The 23,231-nt window shown below is 42.0% G+C and overlaps 1 protein-coding gene and 1 pseudogene across 1 annotated transcript in view; one reads left to right on the top strand and one right to left on the bottom strand.

Moving 5' to 3' along the window:
- The window catches only part of ARHGAP29 (Rho GTPase activating protein 29), a 179,272-nt gene that overhangs the window by 146,168 nt on the left and 9,873 nt on the right, over positions 1 to 23,231 (bottom strand). The gene's annotated exons all lie outside the window — the stretch shown is intronic.
- On the top strand, positions 5,005 to 5,992 carry LOC101141439 (glyceraldehyde-3-phosphate dehydrogenase-like; annotated as a pseudogene).

Below are 23,231 nucleotides of genomic sequence, written 5' to 3'. Positions count from 1 at the left end.
TGTATGACCATCCCTGGAGGAAGAGGATGCAGAGGAGAGGGAAGTCTTGTAACTGACAGGCTTTCCAGTGTCAAAGGGGTGAGTGAGAGGAAGTTTTCCCAAGCAAAATAGGGGTGTAGAGAAGACAGTAGCTGCAGATACCCATCACAGAGGTGAAACAACATGTTGAGCCTGGCAGCAGCATGTGACAGCTCATTTGTTTTCTCAGAAAGACTGCTTTATATGACAATACTCGTGGTATGTACATGTTCCAATTAGTTCTTTTAAAGTCTCAGTACTTTTTTGTCACACATATTATTCAATTCTTAATATTTTATGTAATGGATAATGAGCGTTAAAAAGCAGCATTCTAGTGATGCTTCCAAGGACAACAGCTAACACTTCTTGAGCACTTATGTGAGCTGGGCACTATGCAAACTGCTTTCTATCCATAATGTTATCTGATTCTCATAACTCCTATGAAGTCCTGAAGTAGGCAGCCACTTATTGCTGTTCTACTACCCATTCCCCTTTCTTTTTTCTTAGTAGTGCCCAGATTTTCTTTGGGGACAAAGGGGATCTTCCATTCTTAGCAACATTGCTAAAGAAGGGCAGATAGTTCCAGAGGGAGTTACGCTAGTCAGTCACCCATCTCCTTTGTCTCAATAACTGACTGGTCAGAGCTGGGCACGTGACATAGAGTGTTTCATCAGGAACTTGGGGGTTCTTGTTGGGAATGCTGGGACTCCCTCTTCGTCTGAGTTGTGTGTGGTATGAGCATGGGAGGCCTGGAACGGCTGCAGCAATGAGAAGAGCTGGCCTAAGGATGTGATGACCACACAGAAAAGGGCAGAGCTGAGAGAACATTAGAGGTGCTGAACTTGGAGCCCAAATAACATAGTGAACCTCTAAAACCAGCCAGCTGGGGCAGCACTACCTCTAAACTGCAGTTCCACGAGCCAATAAAGCTCCTTCTGAGAAAGCTATCGATTTTCTCTGAGATGCCATTTTCAAAATGGTAATGATAAAAAGAATTTTGCTTGCTTATTTTTAGAGTTAAATGAAATAATATTCAGCGGCAAATATTGATACTCTAAATACTTGTCGTTCTTGTAGATTGTGACAGTGTACCATCCTGAATACACTTTCATGGGATTGATTAGTATGTAGCTCTTTCTAACTTATGTACGTATACTTTAGAAAGTTTTATACTGCAGAAGTATAAAGAGGCAAAATTATTTTAAGTAACGTGCATTTAATTTTTTTCTATTACAATATTATACCCATTATAGAAAATATAAATGGTCTACATAATTTATAGCTGTACTAAGTGTTTATGGTCTTTCTATAGAGATTGAGCATTGGGTCTTTGTTCAGCATCTAAATTCTTCATTATTTATTGTTCCATGGGAAATTGCCTTGGCTTTGACTATTTTCAACTTTTAACGATTGCAAGAGCATTAGACATTAGAGACGTGAGGATTACCTGTATTCAAGTGGTCTCTCAATTTCTCTCTTTTAGTTTCTCAGATTCTTTCCTTAGGTTTGGGTTTATAGCATTTTACACAAAACAAGATAGGTGTGATCCTTAAAAGTTGTTTTTGGTTTTGTTTTTGCCTGCAATATATTCTTTAAAACACCAAAGAGAAATGAGATACATTTCTGTTCTTATGGTTAAGGACCTATAATGCTATGTGTCACAAAAATAGAAAGACGGAAAAGTAGAAGAGTAAATATATATATAACGAGTTCATTTACATGGTTTCACATGCTTAATCTTGCAAACCCAACTCATGACAATAAATTTATGAAAACAAAACATTAAAAAACTTAGAAAGTAATAATAAACTATAAACACAATGCTACTGAAGCTCAGCTACAACACCACATTCTCAGCTCTAGTTTGGATGGAACACAAGTGTTTTAAATTGCATTGGGTGGAGGCCCTGGCAGGAAGGAAGCATCGGATATTGCTGGAACATATCTTTGTTTGAGCAACAGCTAATGAGAAAGGTCACCATTATGCTTTGCTTTCAAACACTGGGTCTGTTTTGAAATTAGTACTGCACATTTCATCACAAATGCTGGTTTATAATCATCGAGGTACATAATCCTGCAGTATTAATGTTGTTTTCTCCTAAGTGGCAAGTAAAATCCAAAGCTTATGTTCTCACCACTGTTTTGATCAGTATGTCAGTAAAAGATAAAATGAGTTTCTATTTATGGACTCTGGGATTCCTGATTATTTACAAAATTCCAATCTTGAATTTAGAGGAAATTCAGCCTTCTAATTTTTTTCCTTCAGTTTTAGTGTTACTTGTACTCTTGTTAAACTCATCGCTGGCATTTGAAATACAAGGCTTTTTGGACTTTGTTCCCTAACATTTATTGCATTTGTTTAGTGGATTATGGGAGTGGCACAGAAATCCTAAGAAAGAGCTTAACTTTTCTCTGCAAAGTGTTTGCTGACAAATGCAATAAACTTTAGAAAACCACCTTCTAGGAAGGGCTGACATATCAAGGACAGTAAAAACAGTAGCACCAGACATTTCTGCCACAATTTTTTCGGTGGTGGGGGGGGGGAACAGAAATCTATTAAATATCTCAGTTTATATTTTTGGTTCTCCCTGTTGGCTAGGCTGTTGTATTCCCATGTCCACAGCACGTTCCACTGTGGGAGCCTGGAGCTCTTAGAATAAACTTTGGGAAAGGCTGGGTCCACCCTCTGGGGATAAGGGAGCAGAGGGAGGAAGGGGAGGGGGTAAAGGAAAAGGGAAGGGGGCGGCTGTCTTCCTGTGTTTGGATGACCTTTCCTTATGTTTATCTGGAGGGACTGGGCAGCCACGCTGTGTTTGGTGTCAGCCTGCCATGTTGTCACATGTGATCTCTTTCTTAGCTTTATGTGTAGAGAGGACCTTTGCTTCTACTGGGAGAACTAGATTTAACTCTGTGAATTATGAAAGAAAAAAAGTGTACCAGTCTGTTAGGCATCGGGGCCCAGAGATAGAAGTCTTATGAAACATGCACATATGCCAGTGTGCAGCAGATTCCCTAAGGGAAAGGCTTAGGCATCTCTTGGAGCTGTCTGAAGGCGGGCCCACCTGTACTTCTTCCTTCTTGCTGAGAGCTGGGCTGGAGGCTGTCTTGCTTCTCCTGAAGCCTCATCATTTAGTACAATGCCCTTCACTTGTGGATATTCCTTAACTATTTCTTGAATGCATGAGTGAATGGATGAATACATGAGCAGAGTCACAGAGAGGTGACTGGGCAACAGGCAGTGAGGTTCCTACAATACTTAATTGATTTGCCAGTCCCTGCTCTAAGAGCCCTAAGTAGCTCCACTTTAAAGAAACCAGTTTCAAGCCTCTCCGTCTCACATTCCTGGTGGGTGAATCACTTGTTTCTTATGGTTGGGTGAGAATAACACCTCTGGTTTCCACCTTTCTTTTTCATTTTAGTGCTGACCTCATCTGACCTGACCTTAGCTTGAATGTTATTTTCCCAGAGAAGCTATCCCTTAATCATCCTACTCTCCTCCGCCTGAATTAGATCCCCCCATATACCTCTTACTAATCTCTATTATCTTCATAGAATGTAATACAATTTTTAATTATATTCATGTGGGTGATAATCCATCCTATGTCTGATTTCTCCACTAGATTACAAACTTCTTGAAGATAGGGGACCATATTTATTTTCTCATCACTGTGTTCTTAGCACCTGGCATAATACCTGGCATATAGGTACTATGGCATATAGGCTTAATACCTGGCATATAGGTCCTCTATACACATAAGCACTCAGCAAGCCTGTGTTCAATTAATGAATGAGCAGATTAATGAATAAATTATATTTGGAAGGAGAATTCATACCAGGTTACTGAGCAGGGTTGGGGATAAAGATCAGAGTCCAAAAGCCCTATCCCAATCAGACCTTGGACACACTAATGAGTTTGAGATTCTGAAGAGGATGAAGTGCTTAGCAGACATAAGTGACATTGGGCATTTTACCTTTGGAAGCTAACTAGTAGTCTGGACTCCTGGGAGTACCAGAAACTTTCTCGTTTAACTCTACCCAAAGTAGCAACTTCTTCCACCTTCTCAGTAATAGCAGTATTCTTGGTTACCAGGTATCTGAACCACAGAAAGACTCTCGATGTTTTCCTCTTTTTCACGTCACACAGCTTCACAATACCTCTTGTTAGTTTTTTCCTTTTCATTCCCATGAGGGCCTTTTGATCTAGTGAATTAGTCGGTTTCTTTCTCTTGCAAGTTCCAGACACGCAATTCCAATTAGCTTAAAAGCAAAAACGGGGAATCACATTGTAGGGAAGTTGATAGGGACAACTGGCTTCAGACGTGTCTAGATCCAGGGGCTCAGATGTTGCTCAGGACTCCACCTTTCTTGCCATCTCCCTGCTAAGTTTTTAAAATGAACACCTACAACTCCTGACTCACAATCTCCTCATAGCACCAGGAAGGACTCTGATTGCACCCATGTGACCGTTCCTGAATCTGTCACTGCAATGGGGAGGGAAGGAAGGCTCTGATTTCTTGACCTGGGCAATATGTTCAGCTTTCTGCCCCTTGTATGGTGGCCAGGGGGGATGAGGGTACAGTCATAAACAGAGTTCCTCAAGGAAAAGAGGAATTGTGTTACCCAGATAAGCTGTGGAAGAGGTTCTGGATAATCAAAAACAATAGAATGCCTTTCTGCAACAGCCGTCCTGATCCAGGTGCAGTGCTAGGCCCTTAACCTACATGCATCAGGATATACAAGGGAAATGAGGCTGCACTGTGGAACCAGATTGCTTTGGCCCAAATCCTAGCTCTTTCTCTTACTCTCTCTCTTATTTTTGATGAGTTAACCCCTCTAAGTCCAGTTTTCTCATGATAAAACAGTGATGTAAAGTATTCAGTAGAATATTACTCAGCCTTAAAGAGGAAGGAAATTCAGCCTCTCAGCTCCTCCCATCAACAGATGGCCCAGTCTTTAGTGAGGCACCAGCCATGTCCCTGAAACACCATGATGAAAGTGAAGGCCAGAGTAAATGGATTTGGCCATACTGGGCAACTGGTCAACACGGCTGCTTTTAACTCTGGCAAAGTGGGTATCATCACCATCAATGACCTCAACTACATGGTCTACCATGGAATCACATGGTTCCAGTATGATTCCACCCACAGCAAGTTCCACTGCACCATCAAGGCTGAAAATGGAAATCCCATCACCATCTTCCAGGAGTGAGATCCCACCAAAATCAAACAGGATGACGCTGGTGCTGATTATGTTATGGAGTCCACTGGCATCTTCACTACCATGGAGAAGGCTGGGGCTCACTTAGAGGGGAGAGCCAAAAAGGTCATTACCTCTGCCCCCTCTGCTGATGTCCCCATGTTCGTGATGGGCATGAGCCATAAGAAGTATAAAAACCTCAAGATCATCAGCAATGCCTCCTGCACCACCAGTTGCCTAACCTCCTGGCCAAGGTCATCCATAATAACTCTGGCATCATGAAGCAACTCAGCATCACGGTCCATGCCATCACTGCTACCCAGAAGACTCTCATGGCCCCTCTGGGAAACTGTGGTGTGATGGCCATGGGGCTCTCCATTACATCATCCCTGCATGTGTCTACTGGTGCTGCCAAGGCTGTGGGCAAGGTCATCCCCAAGCTGAACAGGAAGCTCAGCGGTGTGGCCTTCCATGTACCCACTGCCAATGTGTCAGTCATGGACCTGACCTGCTCTCTGGAGAAACCAGCCAAATATGATGACATCAAGGAGGTGGTGAAGCGGCATCGGAGGGGGCCATCAGGGGCATCGTGGGCCACACTGAGCACCAGGCTGTCTCCTCCAACTTTAACAGTGACACCCACTCTTCCACCTTCAACACTGGGGCTGGCATTGCCCTCAACGGCCTCTTTGTCAGGCTCGTTTCCGGGTATGACAATGAATTTGGCTACAGCAACAAAGTGATAACCTTTATGATCCACATGGCTTCCAAGAAGTAAGAGCCCCCAGACCACCAGCCCCAACAACAGCATGAGAGGAAGAGAGAAGTCTTTAGTTGCTGGAAAGTCCCTGCCACACAGTCCTCCACCACACTGAGAATCAACCTTCCTCATTGTTTCTACATCAGACACCCTGAAAAGGGAAGAACCTAGGGAGCCTGACCTTGTCAGATAACATTAATAAATTCCCGTGTACCCAGCCAAAAAAAAAGGAAGGAAATTCTGACATATGCTATAACATGGATGAGCCTTGAGGACATTATGCTAAGTGAAATATGCTAGTCACAAAAGGACAAATACTGCATAATGCAACTTATGTGAAATGCCCAGAGAAGTGAACTTCATAGAGACAGAAAGTGAAATGGTGGTGCTAGGGGCTGGGGAGTGGGGTGAATGGGCAGTTAGTGTTTAATGAGTACCGAGTTCCAGATTTGCAAGATGAAAGTGTTCTGGAGATGGACGGTGGTGATGGTTGCACAACAGTGTGAATATACTTAAAACCCCCTGAACTATACACTTAAAAATGGTTAAAATGGTAAATTTTATGTTATGTATATTTTACCACAATTTTTAAAGAAGTGACATAAGGGTTAAATGAGACCACAGATGTAAAGTATTTAGTGCAGTGTGAGTGAATACATAGTAAGTGCTCATAAATGTGAAATATTATTCTCATAACAGCCCTACAGATATTATTATCTTCATGTTTATAGTTGAGTAAGTGGAGATTTGGGGGTTAAGTAAGTGGTCCAAGCCCACCCAGCTAGAAAGTGGTGAGACGAGACTCAAACCCACTGCTTAAGTACTAAGGCCCTGCTATTTTCTATTATGCCATGTTACTTCCCAGCACTCTTCTTGCCAGCTACCACTGCCTAATATTTTTAAATATTGCTTTGATTATGTTAAGCTTCTGCCTAACAAAACTTAAGGGATCTACCTGTGGTCTAAAACACAAATGCCCTTTCCTGATACAATTCTTTTTGCAGTCTGACCCCAGCTACTTTTCTAGCCTCATTTTGATGTCAAGGTTCTGCTTTACCTTGCTTTGTGTTTTCTATGCTCGTAGCATATGCTAGTTATTCTGCTGGAACACTGTTGAAACTCTACCCACCTTTTTTGGGGGATGGGGGGAGAAGGTCTCACTCTGTCTCCTAGGCTGGATGGAGTGCAGTGGCGCCAGCACAGCTCACTGCAGCCTCCACTTCCCAGGCTAAAGCTATCCTCTGGCCTCAGCCTCCTGAGTATCTGGGACTACAGGTGTGTATTACCACGTCCTGCTAATTTTTTATTGGTTTGTATAAATGGAATCGCACTATGTGGCCCAGGCTGGTCTTGAACTCCTGGGCTCAAGAAATCCTCCTGCCTTGGCCTCCCAAAATGCTGGGATAACAGGCGCGAGCCACCACACCTGGCCTCTACCCATCTTTTGATGCTCAGCTCAAGACCCAGCTCCTCCAGAAAGCCTCACCTAACTGGAAGAGAGACAGGTCATTTCCTCCTCTTCACTACTACAGTGTTTATTATTTGATAGCAACACATAATGTACTGCTTAAATCAGAGTTATTACTTCGCTGTTCATGTCTTAGCTCCACAGCAGTGGAGAGCAGGTATTGTACCTATTGCTGCTTTAAATTTCCCTCAATGTGAGGTTAGTGTTTTGCATTGAGTAGCAACTTGATAACAATTTCTTAAGGATGCTGATGCAGGAAATATGATTAATGATGACTAGTTCAAACAGTCATGATTTGGATTTAAGAAAAGCATGTATTATTCACTTTTTGTTAGAAAAGATAGTGGAATTTCTCCTTGTACATTTAGGTCAGTTCAGGATGTAATGATTCCTAGTCAGCATGGAAATGAAAAGATTGAGCCTGGTTAAAAAAGCAAATCTGCTGGTGAGCCTGTGTGAGAGGTAGATGTCTCTTGCTGATTATATTCTGAGAAACAGAAGCAGGCAAAAGTGTTTACAGAGCAACCAGAGATGAGGCAGTGGTTATTTTGAGAATATCTCAAAAAACAAAAGAGGTCATTTTAGGTTCTGCAAATAGTGCCCACTATGCAAATACATCAGTCTCTACATTGGTACTGAAAATGTTAATCATGTGTAAGCCCCTAAACCTTTCTAAATAATGCTGTCCCTCACCTCCAGCCCCTACTCAAAGGTCCTCTGTGGACCATGTAAGGGATCTGCAGACATGCCAGGGAAAGAATCAAAGCCACGGTGCTGGAAATGGCAGCATCAGCCAATATTCACCAGGATGCTCTTGTGTGCCAGTCCTGAGTGGTCATGGGGTTTGTTCTGACTGGTCAGTTTCTGTTCTTTAAATAGGTTGAATATCACCTCCGGGCAGAGAGAACAGCACTGGAAGTAAAGGCAGTTCTATGTGGTAGGAACGCAAAGCACCAATGAGAGAATGACAGAAGATGGGTCAGGAAACGCAGGTAAGGACCAGAACTTGAAGGAATTCAGACCATTTGGGCAGATGAGCCATGGATAACTATTAGGCAGAGAGGTATTATAAGCAGCTGTACATTTTTGAAGGATGAACAAGACTATTTATTAGGCTTTTGTAATGGACCTGATGAGAGGTGAGGAAGACTTGAATCAAGAACTCGGCAGTGCCAATAGATGGCAGGGGGGATGAATATAAGAGATATATTTTGAGGTAAAATTGACTGGATTTATGATTGAATGGAGAGAGTGGGAGTAGAGGTGTCAAAAGGAATCAGAATCTGAAATGTGAATATTCTAATTGGTGGTATGTGCTAAGAATACATTGATGGTTCAAGTTTATTTTCACTGTCTTACCTCAAACTTCAAGCAATAAGTTGTGGTTAATCATACATACGATACATGAGCAGAGCAGTTGAATGTGAGGTTGCTGGCAGCTCTTGAAAAAGGCAATCACCCTGCCTGACCACATTCTGGTTCAGTGAGAGTCTAAACTGAACAACAACTCATTTAGAATTGCATGAGACCAGCTTCCCATAGCTGAAAGAAATATGGAGAACGTTCTGAGGCTGATGGGAACTATGAAAACAGCAGTCACATACCTTTGGACAAGGCCATTTTATAACCAATTTACAAGGCATCATTTCTGCTTCCCTGCAGTAGTCGGGCCCTGGGTATCATTGGGATTGGCACAGTTTCTTTGAGTCTTTCCCCACCTCACAGGCAGTCGGGCTTAGAGACTGTGATGGGGATGGGCAGGATCTTGGGTCTGGGAAGCCCCAGAGGAAAGACTGCGTTCTTTCCCCAGGTTGAAGCTGTTAATCATCCTGCTGAAGGCTGGATTCGCAGAGAGAGAAAATGTAAAAGGGCTGCTTTATGATATCCATGGATGTGCCCTCATGGCCATGAACTTCAATAGTTCTTAACTTTACTTGCCTAAGTAAGGGAAAACATAATAAACCAGCAGGCAATTTGAAACATTAGTAGACTGTTATATTTCATCTGAATTTTAGGACTTCACTTTTGTAACTCAGGATTTTATGTGAAGCTATATTTCTTTAAAGATGGCAGCATTTTCTTCTCAAAATGAGGATCAAGACTATGGTATCTTTACAGTATTAAAAATAAACTGTGCTTTGGACCTGCAAAGAAATATTCAGATGTCATAACCTGAAAATAACCTCTGAATTTTCCCACACTCTAACAAATCTCCAAACTGCCAAATGGATATGCACCAACATTTCCAGATTCCCCTGGGAACACATTTGAGAATGCTTAGTTCCAAAGAAAGAAAATGTTAGGGGAAAATATCCACACTCAAAAAATAGGGGTTTACACCAAAAGTGCTCTCCTGTCAAACGAAAGTATCTCAAGTGTAACATGGTAAAAAATATATATACACACAAGATAAATTATTTATACAATATGAAGTTCAGTTGTAATTTGGCTTTCTTGTCCACAAGTTAACACTTTCATTATATAAAGATGTTTAAAACAACAACAAAACAAAAAAGTTACACCTCTCTTCATTTATTCATATATATTATTATTTGGTGAAAGAAAAACACAATTATTTCTATTCTGTCTTTACTGAAAGGAAGACAAAGAAATAAAAGTACCTTCATTTTTTTTCCCCTTTCTCCTTCTGCTATGCTTGTCTTGCCAAACCCAAACCCAGTGTAAGACCAACCAAATCATTCTTTACGCCTGCTCCTGAGTGGCTGAACATTGATAAAAATCACCTAAACTGCAGATTGATGCCACTATAAATACTTGGTTGCCTCCCCATCTACAGGACAATCTGATGGACTAGCTCTTCCACTCTCCACAACTGTTTCATATTGTGATTTTCTTCAAACATCTTATCACTTCCTTTTTATCTTATTCTAAATATGTAACTTTGAATAATATTTCCTCTAGAAAATGTGGGCAAATCATGACCAAAACTCCAATGGGATTTTATAATGGAATATAAAGCAATTATAAACACTGTCCAGAAAAGTAAATACATAAGAATAATCAATAAAATGAGAAAAACAAGAAAAATGGGAGTAATGTTGACCTACCAGTTATCAAACAAATTATAGAGCTACCATAATTAAATAATGTTAAATTCCTGCTGGAATAGACAATACATCAGTTGCACAGACCAGAGACCACATGTAAGGGTAAAATAAGATAAAGGTAGCATTTCAAAATGATGAGAAAGGATAGGATATTTAACAAATGGTGTTGAAAAGTTGGCTATCCATTTGAAAAAAATAAAGTTATATGTCTACTACTCATCAATTTTAAAAAGTTAAATAGATTTTAAAAGCTATACATTAAATAGAAAACAAAATTTCAAAGGTACTAAATGGACATATAAGAGGGTGGTTATAATTTTCTTAATGGGAAAGGCCTTATAAAGCAAGACTTAACCCAAGAAAAAGCAAAAGTTTGTTTCTGTACAGTTCTGCCTAGCAAAGCACTGATGCTCCTTCTTTTTCTTCCTGTAATAGCAGTCTTGCCTAGTACTCAAGAATTAACATTACTCTCTGTCCCTCCTCTTAATGCATCTTTTTATCTTTAATGGATTGCACGGGGCCTGGCACAAAGTATGTGCTCTAGGCTTATTGATTTCACTTGACTGAACTCAAATTACTTTGTGCTACAATCCTGGGGAGAAATAGACTTTAATGATCAATAGTAATATCCAAACGATAATAATCCTTCCTCATTTATAAAAAAGTTTTTCATAGTTTATTTTATGAACCTCCTCTCCCCTTCCACACAAAAGCCCCCAAAACACTAGAAAGTAGGCAGGAAAGATGGTAGTAGTAAGGTTCTCAATTTACCCCCCTTCCCCATCCCCTGCTTCAGAGACATTGAGCAGTTTCCCCAAGATCTTGGTCTGGGTCTCTTCCAATTAGGTCATGCAGTCTCTGATTACAATTTGATGCAAAAAGCCAGGTGGGGCATTTGAGATTCCAATCCTTAATTCTACAGAAACACATAGTGTCTAGAAAAATAGGTTACAAACTAATGTGTAAGGCCTACCCTCTTTTTCTACAGAGATGGCACATAATCCCTGCTAAAAATACCCAAGCCAAGTCACGTCATCATTTTTTTGGTTTTTGTTTTTGTTGGATGGGGTTGCATCTTGTGCACCATTTCAAATCCTCCTGATCTCACCTCTTAGTCCAGCCACTGCGCCAGGATCCCATTTTGAGCCAGTTTCAAAGGTACAACCTGACATGGCCTTGTCTCCTCCTACACCTTCTACCTTTCACTTCCTCCCCTGAGGCTCTGTGGTGTCCATTTGGCATTTACGTGTATGTAACCCTGAAGAGAGGGGAGTCAGTGCTCGTGGACCACCCCTGATAGATGGGAATGGGAACCTTTGGGTAAATGCTGCCCCTTTCAGTTCCCAGGGTGGACAGTTCTGAGACACATTTCATAAGTTTCCTCAGGAGGTTGTGTGGGTCAAGGCTGCCTGCAGCCCTGAGCAACTTAGTGACCCGAATTTGCACTGGACTGCCTCCTTCCCCTCCTTCTCCTCCTCTGTCCTGCTCCCTGGGATCACATTCCCAAGTGTACAACAGGGGAGTCATTGGCTCAGGCTCTTGTTGCGGGGCGCCCAGGCAGACTGGGGTTAGCCATTTTCTTTTAAAGGAGATTATTGCTGTACAATACTTTCTAACATTTGTTTCATACTTTCAAGCATCCCTATTTCATAGTCACAACAAACTTATGAGAGAGCCACAACTATTTCCATTTGATAGATGAGGAAACTGAGGCTCAAAAGAAGTTAAGTAACTTGATCAGGATCACAACAGCGAGAGGATGGTGGAACCAGGACTCAGCAGAGGTCCTCTGAGAGGGGAGGTCAGGGCCCTCTTTGCTGTAACACAGCTGCCTCCTATCAAAATATTTGCAGAGTGCTTTGATGTCAGTGCCTTGCACTCTGGAAAGTGCTCTTCCTCGCTTATCAGCCCTCTGCTGTAACACTCACAGCTGTTCCAAACATGTCCCCGCTTTTTCTAGCCACAGACGCATTATGCACAGATGATTTTTTTATTGTGAACAAGTACAAAGGAATAGATCAGTAGCTGGAGAGGAGAATGTGGGACAAGGAAAGGGGGTTTTGAAGGTGAGAAATATGAGCAGATGTATGTGCTAAAGAGAATCACCCAGACTAGAGGGAGGGATGGATGATGCAGGAGAGAAAGAGTGAATGAGAGGCGATAGGTCCCAAGGTAGAAATAAAGAGCCTGTCTTTCGAAGACATGAGAGTCAATTCCTGTGTTACAACCAGAGGGCAGAAGAAGAAACTCCTATAGATAAGTTCAGGTCTCTAGGTAAATGGCGATCTCCCTTATTCAAACATACAAAACAAAGGGATGTTCTTTGGGTCCTATGCTGCACACTTCATGAACACAGGGGCCATGTCTGTAGCCCAGTACTGATATTTTAGAAGGCTCTCAGTAAACATTTGTGGTTGCTGAATAAATAGATATGAGTAAACATACATTCCCTTTACCACCAAAAACTTCTGAGACTAACACTAAATGATTAAGAAATGAATAAAAATGTCATTAAGAATTTTAGTAAGAGTTCAAATGACCCACAGATAAATCACTCCTCGAATCCTTGCTATTTAATATCGGTACACACGAGGTCCCCAGAAAACTGCCACAACTGCCCGAGTATGGGGTGGTGGAGTCCTCACCTGGCAGCAATACCTGGGCAAAACAGATACAGGGGTTGTAGTAGACAAAGAGCTCAAGCTGAGTTCATAGGGTGGGGAAACAGTGAAGAGGAAGGAGATCCTCAGCTTCCTGTCCCAGGTGAAGAAGGGCTTCTACGGCCCGGGAAGAGGGGCACTCCATTCCTACCTCCAGCTGGATGAAGCCATGTAGTAGTGTCCAGGTGCCACCCTTTCAAAGGCACATGCCAGAGCGTGCTCAATAGAAAGCAAACATGCTGTTTACAAATATACTAGAAACATTTCCCTATGAGGACCACTAAAGGAACTGAGTATGTTTAATCCAAGCAAAAAGACTCAAGAGGACCATCATAGTAATTTTCAAATATGTGAAAGGCTGTGATCTTTCCAGCACAGTCCTTTTAAAACCTCTAAGTCAACTGCTCTTTGACCTCAGTTGAGCCTCCAATTGATTAATCCTACTTCCTTTTTGCTATCTCACTTTCTTCGTTGGTTAGCTCAGATTTCAAAGGCCAACATGGTAATCAATGTTGTGTTTATACCCTCAAATTTCTCACTCTCTCACCTATTTGGTGCTTGCTTCAGTGATAAAGGGGGGCAGGAGAGGGGGAGTCAAAGGCCCAGGCATGGGACAGGGCAGCCATCTAGGGTCCAAGACCTCACTTTCAATTCATGAAAGGGAATCTTTCTTCCCCATGCCTGCTGTTTTCTTCCATGTGGGGACACGAACTAGTGTCACACTCCTGGCTTCCTTCTACTCTCCCACTTGCCCTTCTCTACTGCACTCCTGCCAGATGGAATAACATACCTGATTAGTGGCTTTGGAAGGAGAACTGAGCCTGCACCAGATGGGGACACCTTCCTTGCCTCTCTCCTCTTGGCAACAAGCGCCTACAAGGAGCCATTCATTTCCTGACCTGTTTCCTCCATGCTGTTAGTTTCAGAGAAGCCTCTCTTGGAGAGGTCTGGGAGGGTTCACTGAAGCTTAGGTCTGGATGGGTAAGCCTGTCTAATTCTGGTTATTCAGTAAGTGAAAGGTCAAATCTGAGCCACATTTCCCAGCTATTAATGTCTTTCCTTCTAAAGGGAGCTTGCTGCCTTTGATGAGCATTGATTTCCCTCTGTTCATGGAGGATGAAGGCAAAACTCCCAATGGAATCAACCTTTTCTTCTCTCCCTCTCTCTCTCTTTCTCTCTTGTCTCTACCCACCAACCAGTCTGTCCCTGGAGAGAACGTGCCCTCGACTGCACCTCTGCACCAGAGGTTTGGATAGGTGCAACACAAATGCTTGTCAGATCAAATAAAATAATGATGTTATTATGTCTTAAAGAAGACCATGTTTGAGGGGTAAGAGCAAAATGGGGTCTGGACTTTGGTGCTTAATCTTAAAGACCCAACAATAACATCAAATTTTAAGTGATCTCAAACCCTTCGTGCTGCCTGGCAATTCCAGCTGATTTCCTCAGTCAACTCACTCTTCCATTCAAGAGATTATTTCACTGATTCTTCTCTCTTCTCAAGCCCTCTTGCTTTTAACTCTTGGGTTTGCTTCTTATTTTCCTGAAAAAATAAAAGCATAATAAGAGAGCTTCCGCATATGTACCACTAAGTCCACTAAATGTCCACATCTGTATCCTCATATGCTGTCTGCCCTCCTATTAACAATGCAAGGCTCCTCTGTAACTATGTTCTTCTCCAAGGCCAGCCCTCACCTGGGCCCTGTGTCTCTTCTTCTGCCATGCAATGACCTTGCTCTTACCATCATCCCCTCTTTTGCATCAGTTTCTCTCTTTCAACTGGATTATTCAGATAAACATACAAATGTACTGTGATATCTCCCACCCTTAACAAACAAACAACACCTTTCTCTTACATATCCTCTTCCAGTTGCCGCTTCATTTTTCTGATTCTCATTGTGACAAAATTCCTTGAAAAAGTTGTTATATTTGCTGTCTTCACCAACTCTTCCTTCATTTTCTCTTGACTATATTCCAGTCAGGCTTTCCTCCCCATCCTTCCACATCACCCTAACTCCATTGTCAGGATAACCAATGAACTCCACATTGCCAAATCCAGTGACCAGCTCTTGGTTTTCATTTTACTTGACCTATTAGCATTGTACAAATCTGATCCTGCCTTCCTCCTTCTTCTTCATTTTTATTTGTTTTTTTTTTTGTGTGTGTGGTTTTAGGTTCACAACAAACTTAAGAAGAAGGAACAGAGATGTCCCCCCTCCTTCTTTTTTTTTTTAAGACAGAGTCTCACTCTGTTGCCCAGGCTGGAGTGCAGTGCTGTGATCTTGGCTCACTGCAACCTCTGCCTTCCAGGTTTAAGCGATTCTCCTGCCTCAGCCTCTCAAGTACCTAGGATTACAGGTGTGTGCCACCACACCCAGCTAATGTTTGTATTTTTAGTACAGACAAGGTTTCACCATGTTGGCCAGGCTGCTCTCAAACTCCTGGCCTTAAGTGATCCATCCACCTCAGCCTCCCAAAGTGCTGGGATTACAGGTGTGAGCCACCACACCCTGGTCCTGCCTGGCCCCGCCTTTTTCTTTAAAGTCTGCTTCATTAGTTTCTGAGTCATCCTTCCCTGTAGGTTCTTCAATCTCAGTGACTACCCCTTCTCAATCTCCTTTGCTGGGTGCTGCAGCTTCCTGAATTCTGAATGGGAGAGTGCCTAGGGCTCCAGCCTCAGACCTCATCCTTTCTTCAGCCATATCTCATTTGGTCTGTGGCTTTATGTACCAGCTATGTGCTAAGTCATAAACATTAAAATTCCAGTATGGGCCCCTTCCCTGTACCCCAGACAGACCTCAGTCACCTTCTCAACACATCTTCCTGGATGTCTAATGAGTGTGTGAAACCCATGTGTCAAAACTTGAACTTCTAATCTTTGCCCCTAAACCTATAGACTTTCCCATCTCAGTAAATGACAACTTCACTCTTCTAGTTGCTTTGGAAAATCTCCTTCCTTTTCTCTTCCTCCTGCTGCTCCTTGCCCCAAGGCCTTTGTACTCTCTACCCGAGATGCTCTTCCCCCTAGTTATCCATCCACATGGCTTGCTTCTTCCTCTCATTAGGGCATCTTCCATAATGGCAACATCTCAGAGAAAACTTCCCTGACTAAGAAACAAGACCCTCTTTCTCCCCACAATCACCCCTGCTTTGTTTTTCTTCAAAATACTTGTTCCTATTTGATATTAACCCTATTATTGTTTAAAGTGTATCTCCCCCCATCTCATGCCAGTTAGAATGGCGATCTTTAAGAAGTCAGGAAACAATAGATGCTGGAGAGGATGTGGAGAAATAGGAGCGCTTTTACACTGTTGGTGGGAGTGTAAATTAGTTCAACCATTGTGGAAGACAGTGTGGTACAAGGATCTAGAACTAGAAATACCATTTGACCCAGCCATCCCATTACTGGGTATATACCCAAAGAATTATAAATCATGCTGCTATAAAGACACATGCACACATATGTTTATTGCGGCACTATTCACAATAGCAAAGACTTGGAACCAACCCAAATGTCTATCAATGATAGACTGGATTAAGAAATTGTGGCACATATATACCATGGAATATTATGCAGCCTTAAAAAAAGATGAGTTCATGTCTTTGCAGGGACATGGATGAAGCTGGAAACCATCATTCTCAGCAAATTATCACAGGACAGAAAACCAAACACTACGTGTTCTCACTCATAGGTGGGACTTGAACAATGAGAACACTTGGACACAGGGTGGGGAACATCACACCTCAGGGCCTGTCGGGGGGTGGGGAGCTTGGGGAGGGATAGCATTACGAGAAATACCTAATGTAAATGATGAGTTAATGGGTGCAGCAAACCAACATGGCACATGTATACATATGTAATAAACCTGCACATTGTGCACATGTGCCCTAGAACTTAAAGTATAATAAAATAAAATAAATCTCCCCACTGGAAGGTAACTTTTTGAAGGCAGCAAGTTTGAACACTTTGTTTACTACTCTGATCCCTAACACTTAGAACAGTATCATTTAAAACATAGCAGCCACTTGGTTTAAGAGTGAACTTCCAGGGAGTCAAAGTTGTTCAAAAGCACAAGGCTGCTTCAGAAAGCTGCCTCTTAAAGTCATTGCATTAGGCAAGCAGTGACCATCTGGGCGGGCATCAGGGACATGAATAAGTATTGGGGTTAACTGAACCCAAGACTCCATGATTCTGGGGGATTGTGCTCCCTGAAGTCATCAGTAGCTCCCTGAACAAAGAACCCACAGGTCTTTCTCATTTATAACACTTACAGATGAAGTTTTCTCTCTCCCTTCCCTCGGCTTAAGAGGCAACACTGAGTTGACCAAGTCCTCCACCCATTCTCTGACCACCACTCAGACAGACCCCTTTGCTGGCTCCTCTTTCTCTTGCTAGCCCTTTAAACCTGTGTGTTGCCAAACAGTTTTTTACTTTAACACTCTCTCTAAATGCCTGTTAATCATTATCTAGGATGATAGCATGAGAAAGATTGCAAAAATGCTAGGAGTAATATTTAAAAAGCACAATGCATTTTGCTTTGCATGTTGGTGAAGTCTCCTGATTTTTATTCAGAAGACCTAGGCTTGCTAGGTACCTAGGGTAGCTACTTACCCATTTTGTGTCTGGGGTCAAGACTCTTAACTTCTCTAGGCTTCTATTTCTGCATTTATAAAACAAGGAGAATAATATCTCACCTTACATGCATTATCTTAATGTATGAGGTTTGGGTGATACATGTGTGGATAGGTTTTATAAAATATAATCTGATCTATAAATAGAGATTTTATTATGATAGACCATAAAAAGGGGTCACTAAACCATTGTCTATAGAAGATAATAATTGATATAGGGCTGGGCATGGTGGCTTACACCTGTAATCCCAGCACTTTGGGAGGCCAAGGTGGGCAGATCCCTTGATGTTAGGAGTTCAAGACCACCCTGGCCAACATGGCAAAACTCTGCCTGTACTAAAAATATAAAAATTAGCCTGGTGTAGTGGCAGGTACCTGTAATCCCAGCTACTCAGGAGGCTGAGGTACGAGAATCTCTTGAACCCAGGAGGTGGAGGTTGCAGTGAACTGAGATAGCACCACTCCACTCCAACCTAGGCAACAGAGCAAGACCCTGTCTCAAATAATAATAATAATCATAATAATAATTGGTATAGGCAATTGTCTTTTCATGTCTGTGTCTGTAAGGAGAAAGTTGTACTTGTAGGCCTGTGATTGTTTTTAGGCCCTCTGTCAAGATCCAATCAAATCAGTAATGCACTGTACCTGCCCATAGACCTAGGCTTATAGCCTCAAATAATCTACAAATATGCAACCAAAATAATTAAGCTGAAGTGCTTCTTTTGTCCAAATAAATCAGGCCACTTTTTCATATATAGAAATTAACAGTTCCTGAATCTTTTTTTTTTTTTTTTTTGACAGGTTCTTGCTCTGTTGCCCAGGCTGGGGTCTAATGGTACAATCATGGCTCACTGCAGCATTGACCTCCTGAGCTCAAGCTGTCTTCTCACCTCAGCCTCCCAAGTAGCTGGGACTACAGGTGCACATCACCACATCCAGTTAATTTTTAATTTTTTTGTAGAGACAAGGCCTCGCTATGTTGCCAGGTTGATCTTGAAATCCTGGGCTCAATTGATCCTCCCACACTGGCTCTCTGGGATTACAGGCGTGAGCCACTGCACCCAGCCCCCTGAATCTTCCTTGACTTCATTCACACCAGCCCTGCCTGTTTGCTGAAGGTTGCTGGAATCTGGCTGGATCATCTTTCCAGGAAAGGGGGCTTATTTGGGGTTTCAGGCAGGCATATCAGCACATTCTTGTATAAGACTAGGGGAGTTTCAGCATATTCCAGGCTGACCTTTCCTTTCAGTTGCAGATCAGACAGAGTCAACCTTAGTTTTATTTAGTTGGTTTATTGTTGTTGTTTTCCCTCTATGACATAGAAGTGTGCACTTTGAGGGGGAAAAAAAATCCTACCTGTTTTACAGTTAGTTCCATGAGAAGTCAAACTAGTTATTAAAAGTAAGAAATATTTTAAGTTGCTCAGCTGAAATTTTAACAGCTCTTGTCTAATCGTTAACATACAAACCTCCCTAACCAGAATATTTGTGGGGGATGACTTCTTAACAGGATCTAAAATCAGCACTTTCCCAAAAAGCCTGTTAAAAATTACACATCTGGAATTTTGTCCTAGTCTGACTAGGCTGCTGAATTCCCTTTTGATGTTTCCTGGGGGGTGGGGAAGAGATAAATAGCCTGATTTCATTTAATGTAGTACATTTCTTTGAAATCTGGTGTCAGATTTTGAGTATTTGCTGAAAGGTAGGGTGACCAATCATCCTGGTTTTCTTGGGATTGAGGGGTTTCCAAGGACACAGGATTTTCTTTGATTTGGGAGGCCAAGTTGAGCTGATCATCCTAGAAAGGAAACCCTAGTCCAAATCACTCACAGGACAGGTGAAGAAACTGAGGCCCAGCAAGATGAAATCATTTGCCACCATATTACATAGTTAGCCAACACTGACTGCATTGCTGGGACCAGAACCCAAATCTTCTAAGTCTTAGTTCAAAGCTCCACTGACCCACTTGACTTCTCCAAACTTAAGTTTGATGACTGGTTTGTCGGTATTTGACTGCTTTATTTAATTTATATGTGAGCAGAGGAAAGTGATAGTCCAAGTACATTCTAATCAGTGATCATAAAGACACAGATGTTCTAAAGCAACATAAAAATAACATCTACTGAACACCCATGTTCATAACAGCATTACTCACTACTGAACACCCATGTTCATAACAGCATTACTCACAATAGCTAGAATGTGAAAGCAACCCAAATGTTCATGGATGGATGAATGGATAAGCCAAGTGTGGTATATACATACAATGAACTATGCGATTCAGTCTTAAAAAGGAAGGAAATTCTGACATTTGCTTCAACAAAAATGAATTCTGGGACATTATACTAAGTCAAATAAGCCAATCACCAAAAGACAAATTCTGTATGATTCCACTTTTATGAGGTACTCTATGAGTGGATACTTACAGATCTAAGATATAAATACTATACTTAGAGTATTTGTCTACTCTAAGTAGTCAAAATCACAGAGCCAGAAAGTAGAATGGTGGTTTGCTGTAAGCTTGTGGGAGGGAGGAATGGAAGTTATTGTTTAACAGGAACAGAATTTCAGCTTTGTCAGATAAAGAGAGTTCTGGCTAGGCACGGTGACTCAGGCCTGTAATCCCAGCACTTTGGGAGGCCGAGGTGGGCGGGTTGTTTTAGCCCAGGAGTTTAAGACCAGCCTGGGCAACATGGCAAGACCTCATCTCTACAAAAAAAAAAACAAAAAAAAAAAAACAAAAATTAGCCAGGCGTGCTGATACATGCCTGTAGTCCCTGCTATTAGGGAGGCTAAAGTGGGAGGATCGTTTGAGCCCTGGAGTTTGAGGACGCAGTGAGCTATGATGTTGCCACTGCACTCCCAGCCCAGGTGACAGAGCGAGTCTCAAAAAATAAAAGAGTTCTGGAGATGAATGTAATGATGGTTGCACAACAATATAAATGTACTTAATAACACTGAACTGTACACTTAAAAATGGTTGATAGTACATTTTATGTTAGATCTATTTTATCACATTTTTTTAAATGGAAAAATAAAATAATAACTACAAATAGCTCATCTATTCCATTGGTGCAATGTTTCTGTTAAAGAGGTCTGCAAAGTGCTTTGCAGCCATTTATTAGCTTTGGGATGTTTTGTCAAATCAAACCACATTCTTTAGATAAGGAGTTTGGTTTGCTTTGATATTTAGTGACCTTCCCTTAGCTAGGGCATAGAATTTCCAGATGTGCAACACTCCCAACTTCTAGCTGCAAGCTCACAGCCTGGCACATAGTAAGTGCTCCATAAACATTTTTTAAATAAATAAATAACAGCAAGGGCTAATATTTATTTGAAGCATTTATTCAGAGGTGGGTTGAACTTGAAGCTGGTGACGCTTAAGCTTCAGGACGTCTCACTTTAATAAGCCTTTTCTAGACCTTGCGTGAGGGCGAGGGGAGGACCTGAGCAATGTGTTCACATAGTCACATATTCATATAAAACTTGCAAAAGTAAGATTTATCTTCTTTTTATTAAAGAGGGCTTCCAAAGTTGTATAGTCTTCAAGTCCCATGAAACCCAAATCTGTCCCTGTACTTACTGCCTTTCTAAGTACTCTACGAATTCCTTTCCATGGTTTCCTCATGCAATTCTCACAACAACCCTATGAGATAGATGCTATTATATTCACTTCTGAGACGAGGAAATTGGGCAGCTCCACCATGGTTACCCCATGAGGGAGTGATGGGCAAGGACTTTCACTCTGGCATTTGAGGCTAACTCTACAACTCCACTGAACACTAGGGATGGCCAAACCTAACTCTAGCTCATGTTAAATTAGGCATGTAGCCAGGTGTGGTGGTGCGTGCCTGTAATCCCAACACTTTGGAAGGCCAAGATGGGAGGATCTCTTGACCCCCAGAGTTCGAGACCAGCCTGGGCAACACAGCAAGACCTCATTCCTACGAAAGAGTTAAAAATTAGCTAGGTGTGGTGGTGCATCCCTGTAGTCCCAGCCAGTTGCGAGGCTGAGGTGGGAGGATCTGTTGAGTGCAGGAATTTGAGGCTGCAGTGAACTATAATTGCACCACTGTATTCCATCCTGGGTGATGGACCAAGATCCTGTCTTAGAAAAAAGAAAAAAAATTAGGTGTGGTCTTGGTAAATACTATAATTTCACCTGATGTAACTGTAATAGCAACAATTGCATGATTGGCTGGTCTTTAAAAATAACCTGTGATTTGGGGAAAACATTTATTTTACAGGTTTTTTCCTGTCCCTATCCTCACTTCATATTTTTGTTTGGTAAGATAGAAGGAAGTTTGGGAAAGGGGAAAATGAAAAGGGCAAGGCCAAAGAGGAGAAAGGAACAGAGACGTCATCCTATGTTAAGGAAGATTCTCCTCGCCCCCTCCACAGTTTCTTTCTCTTTCTTTTTGAAGGATGTGCAAGGGTGCTTTGTCTCTTGGGGAGTTCCACTCACGTTTCGCCTGTTCTCTGAATCTGCTCAACTTCTGCATTAGAGTCCCTATTTCTAGTCTGACAGTCCTACAAGTCAAAGGGCAGAAAGGAATCTTTCCTGTAAACATCCTCTGGGCCACTCCTGGAAAAGGTGACCAGCAACCACCGCTTCCTGTCTTTATTCTGACTCTTGGAGCAAATGATACAGTTTTCTATTCCTCTAAGATTTCTTGGAGCCAATAGGAGAACAGAACTGAAAACGTCATAGGACTGAAAATATCCTCCTATTGAGGATGCTGCTTTCTTTAGATTCAGGTTCTCCGCTTTAAAAAGTCATTCCCACCCCTGGCTTCCACACAGATGCTGGGGATACGCACTGTGCCTGGCACTTAGGAAATGCTGCTCACTGACTCCCACCTCCTCAGAGAGGTGCTGCCATTAACCCAAAGACAACCCCTCCCCAGTTTCGTGTCCCTCTCCCCCACTGCCCAGAGTTTTCTGTCTTGATTTCCCTATTTCTGACTGCAGTGCAGTTATCACCCAGCTGGTCAAACCCCAGGGTCACGCTGCCCACCCTTCGCTTCCCTCAGACTTCATTAATCACCAAGTACCATGGGTTTTCCTTCCTATTCATGCCCATACTCATTCTCTGTTTTCCATTTTCTTTGCTGATACTTTGTTCGATGCCCTGCTTATTTTGGGTCTGGGACATTACAATTGCTTCCTGGCGGGGTTCCCTGCCTTTAGAGTCGCTCCCTGCTAAAAGTGGATTTGTCATGTAGCTAATAAATCTGAAGCTCCAGGACAGATGCTTGTACCAAATTTTGTATCTTGTGACTTTATATTCTCGATCTGCCCTACCCCCATCCATTTTGCACTCAGCTGCCAGATTAATCCTTTTTACAATAGGTTTTATTTTTTGAGCAGTTTTAGATTCACAGCAATATTGAGCAGAAAGTACAAAGAGTTCCTGTGTGTCTCCTGTCC

The sequence above is a fragment of the Gorilla gorilla genome, chromosome 1 (assembly GCF_029281585.2).
Source record: "Gorilla gorilla gorilla isolate KB3781 chromosome 1, NHGRI_mGorGor1-v2.1_pri, whole genome shotgun sequence".
In the NCBI taxonomy this organism is placed as follows: domain Eukaryota; kingdom Metazoa; phylum Chordata; class Mammalia; order Primates; family Hominidae; genus Gorilla; species Gorilla gorilla.
This window is presented reverse-complemented; position numbering and strand designations above follow the sequence as displayed.